We start from the raw sequence: 14,704 nt of genomic DNA on the forward strand, positions 1-14,704 counted from the left end.
AACTCCTAAAAAGAAGCTGGTAAGTTTTCCCCCTGTTAATTTCTTTTAATGGTTGCGTTCTAATGATAATTAGATCTTGATCACAGTAAAAGGACATAGTTGGCATGTTTGACTTGGTGAAAACACTGGGGAGTTGATCTTTGATACAGCCAGCAGATGAAACGTGACTAATGTTGGACCATATGAAACCCCTAAAGCTGACACTTTCCTTAGGGCATTTATAAGAAAGCAAATAGAATGTTAGGTATTATTAGGAAAGGAATGGTAAACTAAAATGAGGATGTTTTAAATGCCTTTGTATCCGTCCATGGTGTGACGCACCTCGAATATTGTGTGCAATTCTGGTCACCACATCTCAAAAAGATATAGTAGAATTAGAAAAGGTACAGAGAAGGGCGACAAAAATGATAAAGGGGATGGGATGACTTCCCTATGAGGAAAGGCTAAAGTGGCTACGGCTCTTCAGCTTGGAGAAAAGACAGCTGAGGGGAAGATATGATAGAGGTCTATGAAATAATGAGTGGTGTGGAACGGGTAGACGTGAAGCATTGTTTATTCTTTCCAATATACTAGGACTAGGGGCCATTTGATGAAGCTACAAAGTAGTAAATTTGATACGAATCGAAGAACATTTTTCTTCTCTCAACATGTAATTAAACTCTGGAATTCATTATCAGAGAATGTGGTAACGTCGGTTAGCTTAGCAGGGTTTAAAAAAGGGTTGGACAGCTTCCTAAAGGAAAAGTCCATAGGCCATTATTAAAATGACCTTGGGGAAAATCCACTGCTTATTTCTAGGATAAGCAGCATAAAATGTATTGAACTTTTTGGGATCTTGCCAGGTACTTGTGACCTGGATGGCCACTGCTGGAAACAGGATGCTGGGTTTGATGGACCTTTGGTCTTTCCCAGTGTGGCAATACTTATGTACTTAAGTTATTTGCTTTCAAAACATTGCAACTTATTATAAACTCAGGAGCACTTTCAAGATAAAATACAGTAAGAAGTTGGAACAATGACGATATGGGAGACATCTATTTGGACGGTAAAAGGAAACAGCTAATTCTGTCTGAACTCTTCACTTATATATCAACCCTTAATTAAAGGGTTGATATGTAAGCTTATTAGATATATTCTAGTTTGATTATTTGATTTGTGCTTGCAAAAACATTGATTATATAAGACTGAGCCTTTATTCTTATCTGTTAACATTAGCACACAGCCATATAATCAACAAACAGCAAAAAGTCCTTTTTGACGGCTGTGCTAATAATGGGCTTAAGGCACGGGGAGGTCCCACATAAGAAAGTTCTAAGCACATTTCTTGGCACTGTAACTCCTTATTTTAGGAAGAACATTTAAAACCTAAATGCAGAAATCTCCAGAGATCAAAAGTGACTTTTCCTGATTTCTTCAGATGAGCCCATTGGTCCTTCTGGAAAGGGACCTCCCACAGAAGTTGAAACAGAGCTGCAGAAACAGTGATTGTGAAAGTTGTAAGGACTGGGGCTAGATGCATCAACCAAACATTAAAAAATCTAAATCGTAAAAGTGCTTAACGAATTTGAAACAACGAAGAATGCACAAAAAAAACAACTCAGAAATGTTCGGTGCGGTATTGAAAAGTACAATGTATCTACGTTCGTAATCCCCGTCGTTTTTGCCCCTTAAGCATGCGCAGAGCAGCCACAAACGTATTAAACCTACGTATGTTGCTTACATTAGACTGTGGCGTGCGAGGGGGGGGGATCGGGACCTGCAAGCCTTTTAGCTCTCTGATGTAGCAGAAGAGTGCAGTTGAAGATAACTCTAAAAAGAACGACCCTCGTAAATCCCCTTTTGTAACAAAAGACTTCTTTGCAGCTTGTTTACAGTACTGGGAAAATTGGCTTCAGGGGATAGCAGAGAGTGTTAATTTTCAAAGCTGTGGGAGAAGGAGAGAGACAGGATTTTTAAGCTGCAGGGAGAAGCAGTATGTTTTGTTTTGTAATGATGCAGGGGAAAGCGGAGAGCCACGTGTTTTGTGTTTCTATCTCACTTTTCTTTTAAACATGCTGGCTTGGATTTTTATGGTGCAGGGGGCAGCGGGGAGATGATAGCTCAGGCCTTAACGACAGGTCTGAGCGCACGTAAAATTTCATGACGGTAAATGATTCGTTGCAATTGTCGGTATGGTTAGTGCATTCCGAATTGTCCACATTTCAATGGTAGTTTCTCGTTTGCATTCTGTTTTCGTTAGCTGCTTGCTTCGTAGGAAAAAGGCCTTTAATGCATGCAACGGTTAGGAATTTCCTTCGTTAAAGGGTTGTTAGAGGGTCATTAAGGTTTAGTGCATCTAGCCCTTAGTGACTTAACCATTAAGCAAATTAGGCATTTGGGGGGAGGGGGATGCAAAGACTGGCGGCAGTCAAGCAAAATAGATTCTGACACGTATCAACCTGTGCTTTTCTCTATTTTATATTTAAAAGTATGCAGGGCAATATTCAAAGCCATTTATCCGTTTAGCGGCTGCAATTTTCCAGATCTGTCCGTGGATATTTAGTGGCACTGCCCAGACAGTGTATGAATATCCTTACAGAATGCTCAGAGATACAGGGTGAAGCTTGGGTTGCATTAGGAGCTTTCCAGTTGGTGGTGATATTCAGTCACTAACAGGTTAATTATCTGGATAAAATTAGGACAGTGAACAGACTGCCCTGACTTTATCCAGTCTGCTGTCTTCATAGTGGTCTCAGTAACAAAGTAACATAAGTGACGACGGCAGATAAAGACCTGTCCATCCAGTCTGCCCAACTGTCACACTCATTATCAATTCATGATTAAATCAACAATGAATGTGATATTATATACTTTATCACAAGTTTTTCTTTAGCGTATTGCTGTTACACTCTGTTCCACTCCTCCAGAGGTGCAGCCTGCTTGCGCAGGGTATGGGCATTCAGGATGCGGTGGCCATCTTGGATGTGGTATCTCCAGGATAGGACGGCCATCTTGGAGATGGGCATCTCAGGTTGTGGCAGCCATCTTGGAGATGGGCACGTTCAGGAAGGAAGCCCATATTTGGGCGTAGGGGCATCTCTTCTGATGGAGGGCAGCCATCTTGGATCAGCTGCACATGTTTGAACCTAATTCCTACACTATTTAAAGCCCTGCCTCCAGTCCTTCCTTGCTTCGGCTTCTAGCACTTAGAGGTCGCAGTCTTTGTCTGTGTTCTACAGCCGGCTATCTTGTTTCTGTGATGCCTGTGTACCAGACCCTGGATTGTTGCCTGACTACGTGCTGTGTTGCTGCTTGCCTAGACCTCGGACTGTTTCTCTGACTATTCGCTGCGCTGCTGATTCCTTGGCTCCTGGACGGTGTCTGCTCTCCCTGCCTGTCGGGTCAGTGACCATGCAATCCCGCCAGTTCCAGAAGTCCTGGTGGCCGCCTGCACCTGGGGGCTCAACTCTCAGTGAATGGCGGTCACTTCCCAGGTGAAGCTAGGGGTTGTCTGGCTGCCTGACCGAGTGCAGTGTCACTCCATCTTCGCTGTGCTCAGTCGGGGCACAAGGGCTCACATTCCCAGACATAACAATTGCCACTATCTGGATACCCCCCCCCCCCCCCCCGGATAACCAGCTTTGGCTGCTATTTGGATAGTGGCATTGATTATGTGCCCCAGTTGAATATTGATCCAATCATGCCCACTTATTTGTTCTTACCAGATCATTCTGGGAGGCAGGATTTGGGGGTAATTATTAACATCTTCAAGCCAATAATTGGAAGGGTGCAAGGCTGAAGCTTCTCCCAGGGCCAACATATCCCTGCAGTGGCTCTGTGTAGGAAGTAATAAGCTGAATAGAGGAAAGATGGGATAGGGAAGATATAGACCTTTAAATTACTGAAAGGAATTAATATACAAACATATCTTGTTCAGGGATGGGAAAGTGGTAGAAGTAGAGGACATGAACTGAAGTTGTAAAGAGGAAAAATTAAGAGTAATTTTCAAAGAAAGTCTGGTGAATGCTTTGAATGCCTCTTAGTGGAAATGGTGGGGTCAAAAACAGTGACAGAATTCAAAAGGTGGGGATAAACATGGAGGATATAACAAGAGGAGGGAATCCAAGCAAATCTTAATGACCCTCATGCTTCAGACAAGGCATAGAGGGATAGGTTTAGGGTAGTGAATTTACCTATTGGTTTATTCTTAAATTCCTTTTATGTTAGATTGTAGTTTTATACTGCCCCCCCCCCCCCCAGATTCTGTATAGGTCACCCAAATTGAGCACAGATTCTAGATTCATGCATAAACTAACAATCAATTAATGGCACTAATAAGTACTTAATTGGCAGTAATTAGGAGTTATGTTGCAGATCTGCCCTTCGCCCTGTTCTGTAACACGAGCGTCTACATTTCTTTGTGTGCAACTCTAAAGGGGGCGTGTCCATGGAGGGGCATGGGTGAGTCAGGGGCATTCCCAGAATTTAGGTGTGATGTTATAGAATACCTGCATTTGTGCACCTAACTGCCATCACTCTGGCAGGCGTAAGTGTTTGCGTCTAAAGTTGGGTGTGAAATGCGCACTAAGCTACTGTTCGGCAAAGGACGGTCTGTGAACAGCAACCTGACTCAGATTATCCCAGCTCCTAACTTTCCCCTTTCAATTCTTGGATTCTAGTCGTGTTTTCCAAGTCCATGTGCGGAATTGGGTAAATCCAAACTGAATGAATACATTCCTTATGACATGGAGCCAAATGGCAATGCTATTCACTACAATAGTTTTTTGTTACATTTGTACCCCGCTCTTTCCCACTCATGGCAGGCTCAATGCGGCTTACATGGGGCAATGGAGGGTTAAGTGACTTGCCCAGAGTCACAAGGAGCTGCCTATGCCTGAAGTGGGAATCAAACTCAGTTCCTCAGTTCCAAAGTCCACCACCCTAACCACTAGGCCACTCCTCCACTGTTGCTACTATTTGAGATTCTACATGAAATGTTGCTATTCCACTAGCAACATTCCATGTAGAAGTTGGCCCTTGCAGATCACCAATGTGGCCGCGCAGGCTTCTGCTTCTGTGAGTCTGGGTGCAGGACGTCAGACTCACAGAAACAGAAGCCTGCGCAGCCTTCTACATGGAATGTTGCTAGTGGAATAGCCATAACACCGAACCAAAGAAAAAGAACTGAAAATATGCACCCCATGTACCTATAGGAATTGTTCTATATTTTCTAGAAGATCTATGTACTTTAAAATAACATGAACCCAAACATCTGAAGATTCAATAACATAAATATGTTCTAGAATATGTTTGGGAATCCTCAGAAGACACCACTTCCGGCACATTCAATAATGAGTTTAGCCTAGTGGCATAGCGTCTCCTCATCGGACAATCCCTTAGGTAACTATTTTATAGTGCTATTGCAAAACACACATGCTACAAAAGTGCTCAAAGCTACATGTGCTCGCTGCTACAAGTGCTCTAAATCAAAAATTGTTTTAAAAGGACTTATCTTAAGTTCCTCTCCGTATTTGATACTGTTGGAGTCCTCTTTGGCTTTCCCTAAATAACGCCCGACACCGCGGGTTTCAACATTTTCGTCAGGGACTCGGGTTAACACTTGCCCATCTCCCCTTCACAACAGTCTGTACTTCCGGACATCGATATAAAAATATAGAACAATTCCTATAGGTACATGGGGTGCATATTTTCAGTTCTTTTTCTTTGGTTCGGTGTTATGACAAGTTGAATTTACCAAAGATTCTAATATTTAGGAGATTTTGAGTGGTTTCGCTAGTGGAATAGCAACATTCCATGTAGAATCTCCAATAGTAGCAACATTCCATGTAGAATCTCCAGTAGTATCTATTTTATTTTTGTTACATTTGTACCCCGTGTTTTCCCACTCATGGCAGGCTCAATGCGGCTTACATGGGGCAATGGAGGGTTAAGTGACTTGCCCAGAGTCACAAGGAGCTGCCTGTGCCTGAAGTGGGAATCAAACTCAGTTCTCCAGGACCAAAGTCCACCACCCTAACCACTAGGCCACTCCGTCTGTGGACCTTTTCTAATCAGTCCAACATGAGGGGGTCTTGCAAGGGCAAGGGCCTATGCTATTCTTTATTACCAAAGCCAGGACTGTCATGGGCTCCCCTTTAACATGAACTTTTCACAGCTTTTCCTTCCCTTACGTTAAAAAAAAAAGGCATAGGGCTTTCATTCATTTTGCAGGATTTTCAACACTCCCGTGATTCTTTGCCAAAATGATTTTTTTTTTTTTTGTTTTTTTACTATGTATTCTCTCTTGTTCTCTCCCCATCCTCAGGGGATAACTCACTTTTCCTGTCACGAGTTCTAAGCTAGTGGCCCCTCTCTTTGGCTTCAGTGCTTTCTGGCAAAGTTCAATGGAATTCTCCAGCTTTGAAAGCTAATTGCTTGACTACAGTAGGTGAATCCAGTGCCCAAAGGCAGAATAAGAACCAACACAAGGGAAAAGAGATGTGGTGGGGAGGGAGCACGATGGAAAGAGAGCAGAGTTGAAAGAGATTATAATAGGCAAAGAAGATTAGCACATATTAAACATGTGATGCAATCATTAGTCTAAAGTTCTGTCCAAAACAAACCTGCCAGTGCTTTGGTGGGACTATCAACAGATGCTGGTTTCAAGAGGAAGTACAAGGTCTGTTAGGACATCTCTTGTACCTGCATTTATTTATTTATTTATAGCATTTATACCCCGCTCTTTCCCGCTTGATAGCAGGCTCAGTGTGGCTTACAAGCTATGGTATAAAGTATCACAGAGATAACACAAAGTATGGTACAAAGTGTCACATAGATACATAAAGTATGATACAAAGTATCAAGAGATTTGCATCACTAATAAAAGCCTTGTATTTGTATTTATTGGTGATGTGCAGGCCAAAAATGTTGGTTTTGTTTAATTTCCCGTGTTATTTACAGGAATTTTCATTGAGTTTGTAAACATTCTTTTGTTTTCAGGAGCAATATCAGTAGTGTGCCCTCTTCAGATAGAGTGTGCACCACTGGGAAATAATGCACACTCTTTCAGAAGTGCATGCGTGTGTGTGTGTAAAAAGTGCACACAAGATCATTATCAGGAAAGAGTATGCACTATCCATGCATGTGTAAATAGTGCACACAGGCTCATTATCAGGAAAGAGTATGCACTATTCGTGCATGTGTAAAAAGTGTACACAGGCTCTTTACCAGGAAAGAGTGTGCACTATCCGTTTATATCTAAATAGTGTAGACAGGCTGTTTACCAGGAAAGAGTGTACACTGTGTATGTGTGTAAATAGGGTGTACAGGTTCATTATCAGGAAAGAGTGTGCACTCTTCCTGTGTGTGTAAATAGCATACGGAGACTCATTATTGGGAAAGAATGTGCACTATTCATTTGTGTGTAAATAGTGCATTCAGGCTCATTATCAGCGCAGCATGTGCATTCTTCTTGAATTCAGTGCATTTTTCCCCATAGTGCACATTCTATTGGAAGAATACACACTATGACACAGGAACCCCTCCCCACCAAAAAAAAAATTCTGTTGTTTCAGGCAGATGTCATTGATATTTCCCTTGTCATTTCAAATGAATGCACATTTCTATTTATACTATATGCATTGTAGAATGCACAGTGTTAGTGTGATGAGCACTTATCTGTAGGCGTATTATAAAATAGCATCGAATATTTACAGCAATAAAAATTGCAGGCAATAAAATTTAGGAACTATAACAACAATTTATTGCAGCAAATCCATTCCATCACGTGTCTTACACTGAATGATTTCTTGATTGGTAAATTACACTTTTATTATGCTCTCAATATAGACAGTGCTATAAAACAAATAATCTACACCCCCTCCCCGAACTGCCAAGCAGTTCGTTATCTTATATTTATGTATGGAGAAGGTTAAATGACCTTCTCAAGGTCACACAGCAAAGAGTGCATGATAGAATTAAGCTGAGGCCTCAGGTTTCACAGCTCTGCAATGTGCAGTAATCTCTATACATACATTGTGGTGCTTTTGTTCAAATAACCCAAGGATTTTATCACCTGTGGTTTTATTAGAAATCCTTTTCGGCCTACTCAGAATGTGTCTTGGTGGGATACTGGGGACAGTAATAGCATCACAGAACCTCTAACTAGGGGCAGATGCATTGAACATTTTTCCCATTGACAAAAATGAGGACAAATATCCCACAGGTATATATAAACTGAAAGTAATGGAAGCTAAACAACTTGAAGTCCAGAAGTGAATGGCAAAGGCCTTGTGGCTCCTCTTGCAGAGATCAGCAACAGCAGATGTTGAATAGAATCAGATCTCGTTCCACAAATATATATACTTGCCAATATGAAATGATTGTATATGGAGCAGGAAAAAATGCTGGTTAACTCTGTAATTATAAGACTGGAGGAACTCAGGCAGACATCAGAGAATGAAGTGGATGGTAATACACTAAAAGTTCAGATACCTGCCTGGGCTGCCTGTTAGATTAGAGCACACTGCACCACAATCTCTGACATATCTCTTAAGAACGTAAGAAAAGCCATCCTGAGTCCAGCATCCTGTCTCTGAAAGTGGCAAGTCCAACTACCCAACAGAACCCACAAAGGAGATCTATATCCCATAGTTCATTTCCAGGGATGACCAATGGCTCTCCCAAGTCTATCTGCCTAATAAATGTTTATGAACATTTCCTCCAGGAACTTGTCCAATTCTCTTTTGAATCCTGCTACCTTGGCTGCCTTGACTACATCCTCCAGCAAAACGATTCCGCAACTTAATTATGCACTGCATGAAAAAAAAAATCTTTCATTGATTTGTTTTCAATCTGCAGGTCTTTAGTTTTATAGAGTCCTCTTGTTTTTGTGTTGTTTTGACTGATTAAAAGTCAAGGTCACTGGCCGAGTCATGGCAGGATCCCACTGAGAGCTTCAACTTCCACTCATGTGAACCTGTGTTAGGCCTGAACCACCCTGTCACAAAATATTAGAAGTTAGTTATTTGGTCTAGTGAAGAAATAGCCTAGCGATTAGAGCAGTGGACTGAAAACCAGGAGCATCCAGTCCACTGCAGCTCATTATCATATTGAGCAGGTGACAACTCCCCTTTCCCTCAGATACAAACTTGGATTGTGAGCCCCCCCCCCCCCACCCCCCCCCCCGAGACACAAAAATACCCAGTGCACTGCTTAGATAGCTATTGAACTTTCAGGTGGTATATAAGAAAATAAATTATCACAACAGAATGCAGTGTGCAGTAGAACCTGAGACTAATGGTAACCAAAAACCCCTTATAAAATCCATAGTAATACATACTGAACAGAAAATTTGTTAAAATTTTCCTCTCCTGCAAAGATTGTTCAGTTTGCCTTAAAAAAAACACTGGAATATTTTCCTCAATAAGTCTCTAGCCCACCTTTGATAAATGCTCCCTTTAGTAGAGAAAATATTCTTAGAGGTTTGCTAGATTCTTTTCCTGGTCGGTGACTCCTAATGTGGTAGCTTGCATCGTCATGTAGCTATAGGAGTCACCGACCAGGAAAAGGATGTAGGTGTCATCGTTGACGATACTTTGAAACCCTCTGCTCAGCATGCAGCGGCGGCTAAGAAAGCAAATAGAATGTTAGGTATTATTAGGAAAAGAATGGAAAACAAAAATGAGGATGTTATAACGCCTTTGTATCACTCCATGGTGCGACCGCACCTTGAATACTGTGTACAATTCTGGTCACTGCATCTCAAAAAAGCTGATTTCTACAGCTAGCAAATTTCAAGATGTTTGCATCACATAATACAGTCAGGAAGATTCTAGTTTAAGAGAAAATGGCCATAATTCAAACCTTCTGAAAGCCTCTCGCTCTCACCAGTGGGTGTCACGTTACCTAGCAACACAGCAAATTCTCAGCAGTGTAGCTGTGCTTTGGAGGCCGAGAGCTGATGTTCACGTAGCTACTATCTCAGGAGTTTGCTTTTGATTGGAAAAAAGAAGCACACTGGAACTATGGAAATTTTGGGAAATGGAATACCACAAATCCTAGAACAGTGTGTCCTGGCTGGGTGGGTCCACTCAAGGGGACCAGAGATGTACACCTTCACCTATAAGTGTTTTTTCCCTTCGGGTTGAGCCCTTTGGTGCGTGGAAACTGGCAGGACTTGAAGCACAAGAGTCCCAGAGGGGAGGGACTGGACACTGGACATCAGCTGGAAGAGGAAGCCAGAGAAATATTGGGCAGAGAACAAATCCAAGACCAGAGGCAGAGGCAAGAGTCCAGGAACAGGCAGAACAGGTTTATTAGCAATAGACTAGCCAACGTCTGACAGCAGGGATCAACAGTGACCCAGAGATGACAAGGGTGAACCATGCCAAAGAATGAGATTTACCACACCAAGGAAACAGACAGCACATCAAGGATATAAATCTAGAATGATTTAAGTGTAGTATTGCTTTGCAGATGAATCAAGGCAGCATTAAATGATATTGGCTTTTCTTGGAGCCTCTGTTATCAAGTGACCCCCCAACACCATTAGCTCTTGCACCAGATCATGCGCTTCACGAAGGACTAGGTCTAGAATTTTTCCCCCTCTTGTTGGTTCCTGTTGGCTCATGTGTGTGATGAGGAAGGGATGAGAACAGAGACTTCCACAACAAAACCTTTTCTGGCCCTGGCTCTTGATTCACTTCTGGAATGTGGAGCTCAATTCCACTCCAGAATCTGTTCATCCACTCCCTTCACTTGCTTATCCTGCTGAAAAAAAATCAATACAATTTAGGAACATGAAGAACAGACCTGGAGAGACTAAGAGAAAATGATGAACATCTGGTTGAAAAACAAAAGACTCCTGACAGGAAAGACCCAGCAACAGCTGTCACAGCATCACTGTTACTCAGAATCCATTGCTTAGGCTCCTGTCTTTAGCGGGTTTACCTCTCTGAAAAATGTACAGCAGAATCTGAGAAGTGAAGTGATGAAGACTGATGAAGAGAATTTTTTTGTGACTGATGTGCCTTCTGTAAGGTTCTCCGATGCAACATTTTAGGTCGGAAGTAGTCACTGAAGTCTTTTTCTCCTTGACCAATTAGTAAAACTTCTAATTTTGAGTGTTGAATTTTCTATTGTTGCTCACTTGTGGCTTACAATTGTAGCGATCTAAAGAGCACATGTAAATTGAAAGCATGATCTGGTGGTTGGGAAGAAGGAACTATGAAAACAATCTCAGTTCCAGGAACAAAGGAGCTGACTCAACCCTTTTTCACATAGCGTGTTTTTTCCCATGTAGAGGGAGTTTTAAGTGGAAAATGTGATGTGAACCAACACTTACTCTACTGACTACGCTCTTCTAGTTACATATGCTACAGGAGAAGGGGTTACTTGGACAGTGACAGGGGAATGCAAGCAACTTTCTAGACTAGGCTTGAAAGGCTTTGGCTAAGATAGTCAAAGGCCGATCCGATTGGTTCTGTGTAGCAAACTGGGACTCACGTCATCTATTCATTGGAGTTGGTGGTGGGCCTTGGGCAGTGCATTTTTTCTAGCAAAAAAGGTGACGGTACTCAATTGCCTGGCCACCCTTCAGGGGTGAGGTGATCACTAAGGAACACACCCCACAATAGCCAGGCCCCCTGCAACCAGTCACAGAATCTATGACAAGGCAGAATTGGTGTATAGAGCCTGAGCTCTTTTATTAAAACTTGGAGACCAGGGGTCAATTTTAGCAGACAATAGAAAAGGTGCCCCCTCAAAAAAGCCCTTGGGAACAGCAAGGAGGTGATGTGCTGAGGTGGTGGATACAGCCAGTAATTAAGATCTTACCATCAACAACTATCAGTTTTGGCAACACTTGTACATTTTGATTGTACTGTGGTGAAAGGGTGGATAAATTAAATACAGAGCCTCCATCTATTATGAAAGCAGCAGTGCAATAAATATTATTCAAACCATCACCCTACCTATTTCTTTGCTCTGCTGTTTGCCATTTTAGTTGTATTCCTATATGTTTCTTGGAAGTATAATTTTATGACAAGCTGCCTACCTTGCTCAGTATGTATGTACATAAATTACACCAATTTTCAATGCAAAAATAAGGGTGCTCCTTATTGGGCAGACTGAACCCTAGCAGGAATACCATGAAATACTGCTAGAACCACAATTTTGAACCCATGAAGCAAAGGGCCAGAAGTGGAGAGAGATTACTCCCACCCCATTCACTGAACTACAAGGGGTACCCTGGGCAAGTCTTTGGCTGGTAGGGGATGGGGGGGGGCATTGTTTTGACCCTTGGGAAGGGGAGAAGCTGCCCTTGGATTAGGGCTTCAATGGGGAGGTTCTGTCTTGGTGGATGATGCTATTGGGAGGGGGTTAGCCTTTAAGGGGGGGATGGGTGGGTGATGGCATTGGGGTCTTGGGGCTTGAATCAAGGGAGGATGCTTTTGGTGGGGGACCGTAGCCACATGGTTGCACTTAACATGCCACCCTCAGTTAGCGTGTGGTAATATACCATGCACAAGATGTTAGTGTAGGCCACACCCTCTCTTTCTGCCCATAACCTGCCCCATTCCGCATTAAGTAGTTGGCATGAGATTTTAACCACAGTGGCTGATCATGGCAACTGATAGCCAGTAACACAGGTCCACGCTAATGATTGACATGCATTACATCCTACACTAAATCCTGTGTGCTTTTAGTAAACATCCCAATTATTATAGCTCTGGCTTGGGGTCAGCTGGGAGCACTGATTGTAAAAGATGCTTCCATGATAAATCAGTCCAGAAACCAAGATGGCGCTGATGTGAGACGTTACCCCTGATTTACCAGGAAACGCTCCAGCAGAGAATCCCGAGTGGTATCCGAATACCCAGATATGGGGAAGCGGAGAGGAAAGGTGAGGGGAAGCTCCTGTTACCCCCGCCGAAATCCCCCTCTCGAGGCAGACGAAGCTGGAGAATTTCGGAGTAACGCTGGGACCTCGGATGACTTCATCTCCCGCTATCAGACCGGCTTCAATCGACTCGGTCAGCAGCGTAGACGGGGCTTCTCTCAGCCCCGACGTCCGTACGGCGCCTCCTCAACCAGGAAGTGAGCGATGAGGGTTGTGCCTTGGCGGTTCCCATGCCCGAAGTGGAGAGGACCCACAAGGAAGGGAGCCCAACCGAACGCGATGGAAGCGAGGGTTGTCTGGTAGGACAGAGATTTAAAAATTTCTCTTCTGTGCTGAGTGATGGTTTGAAACAGATAACCAATGCCCCCCTTCCTGATTTGAGTGTAGTAGTTGCAAAACCAGCCGTTGTGACAATGGAGTCACTATGGGACCTAACTTTTTCAATGCATTCTTCACTACAAGCTGTTTTGGTTAAAAATGTAGGAGAAATTAAGCTATTAGCTGAAGCTCTGTCAGTCCAAGAGCAGATAAATGCCCCACCAGTTGTCTATGACTCAAGAATTTGAAGAAAAATTTCAGAGACTGGAGCTACAATTAAGGATAGTAATTTCACCAAACGGAAAATGGAATATTTAGAGAATCAACAGCGACGACTCAATTTGCGGCTTATCAACTTCCCCAGATCTCCTATTATTTCGGCTATTGACATGGTTAAAAAGTATTTGATGGAAGTCCTAGGGATGCCGGGTGAGTCCCTACCACCCATAACAAGGGTAATTTACCTTCAGACTTTAACACCTAAATCTGGAAGTAATCAGGCTGTTGTGGATGGAGGAATGAACTTGACGTCCTTTTTGGAGTCTTCCTTGGAGGTGGTTACCCAAAGGACAACAGCAGTGGTAACATTTGCACTTGAGATGGACAGAGAAGTGGTCTTAAAATTATTTTTCAAACATTTAGACTCATTGTTTTTTGGATCTAAAGTTAGAATTTTTCCGGATCTCGCAAGAGAGACCCAAAGTAGACGCAAGGCCTTTTTGGCATTGCGTCAAAGAGCTTTTAAATATAGGGGTAACTTATACTCTTAAATTTCCTTGTGTATGTCGGTTGTATACCAACAGAATAATACCAGTTCTTTGATCCAAAACAGTTTGAGGATTTTGTTTGTTTAGGAAGTTCAGAATGTTATTGTGAAAGTTTAGGTGTTCATACGGTCGCTGTAAGATAGGCTGAGACTGTCACTCGAGTTTGTAATGTTCTGATTGTTAATTACTTTAATTGGTAACTATGTTAAATATATATCCTTGGTTTCATTTATGTATTTCCCATATGGGGGTTGAAAATGTATGATTATTACCTAAACTGAGACAAATGTCTCAAATACTAATTTGGGTTTTTGTTTTTAATGTTTTTGTATACTTCTTGGATAAGTTGTATAAATTTGAAATTATAATAAAGTTAAATCAGTCCACATAAAAAAAAAAAAAAAAAAAAAGATGCTTCCATGTGTTCTGTATGATCCAGTAGCCCTTATTTGCTAACTTGATTTAACATATTATTTATCGCAATCTCCGTTACTCTCAATGGATCCTATTTACTAGGACTAGATTCTATATATGGCACCTGAAAATTTCCACACGGTTAAAAAATACACCTAGGCGTATGCTCTAAGTACACCTAAATTTTATAGAATAGGCTTAAATATCTGCACGGTATATAGAATACACCGAGCGCCTCTCCGCATGACCAAGTTTGGTCATGTCCATTCAGACCATGTTTTACTTGGCGTAAATCCCAAATCCATACTTGGCGTTGAGCAGGTGT

The sequence above is a fragment of the Microcaecilia unicolor genome, chromosome 8 (assembly GCF_901765095.1).
Source record: "Microcaecilia unicolor chromosome 8, aMicUni1.1, whole genome shotgun sequence".
NCBI classification, from domain to species: domain Eukaryota; kingdom Metazoa; phylum Chordata; class Amphibia; order Gymnophiona; family Siphonopidae; genus Microcaecilia; species Microcaecilia unicolor.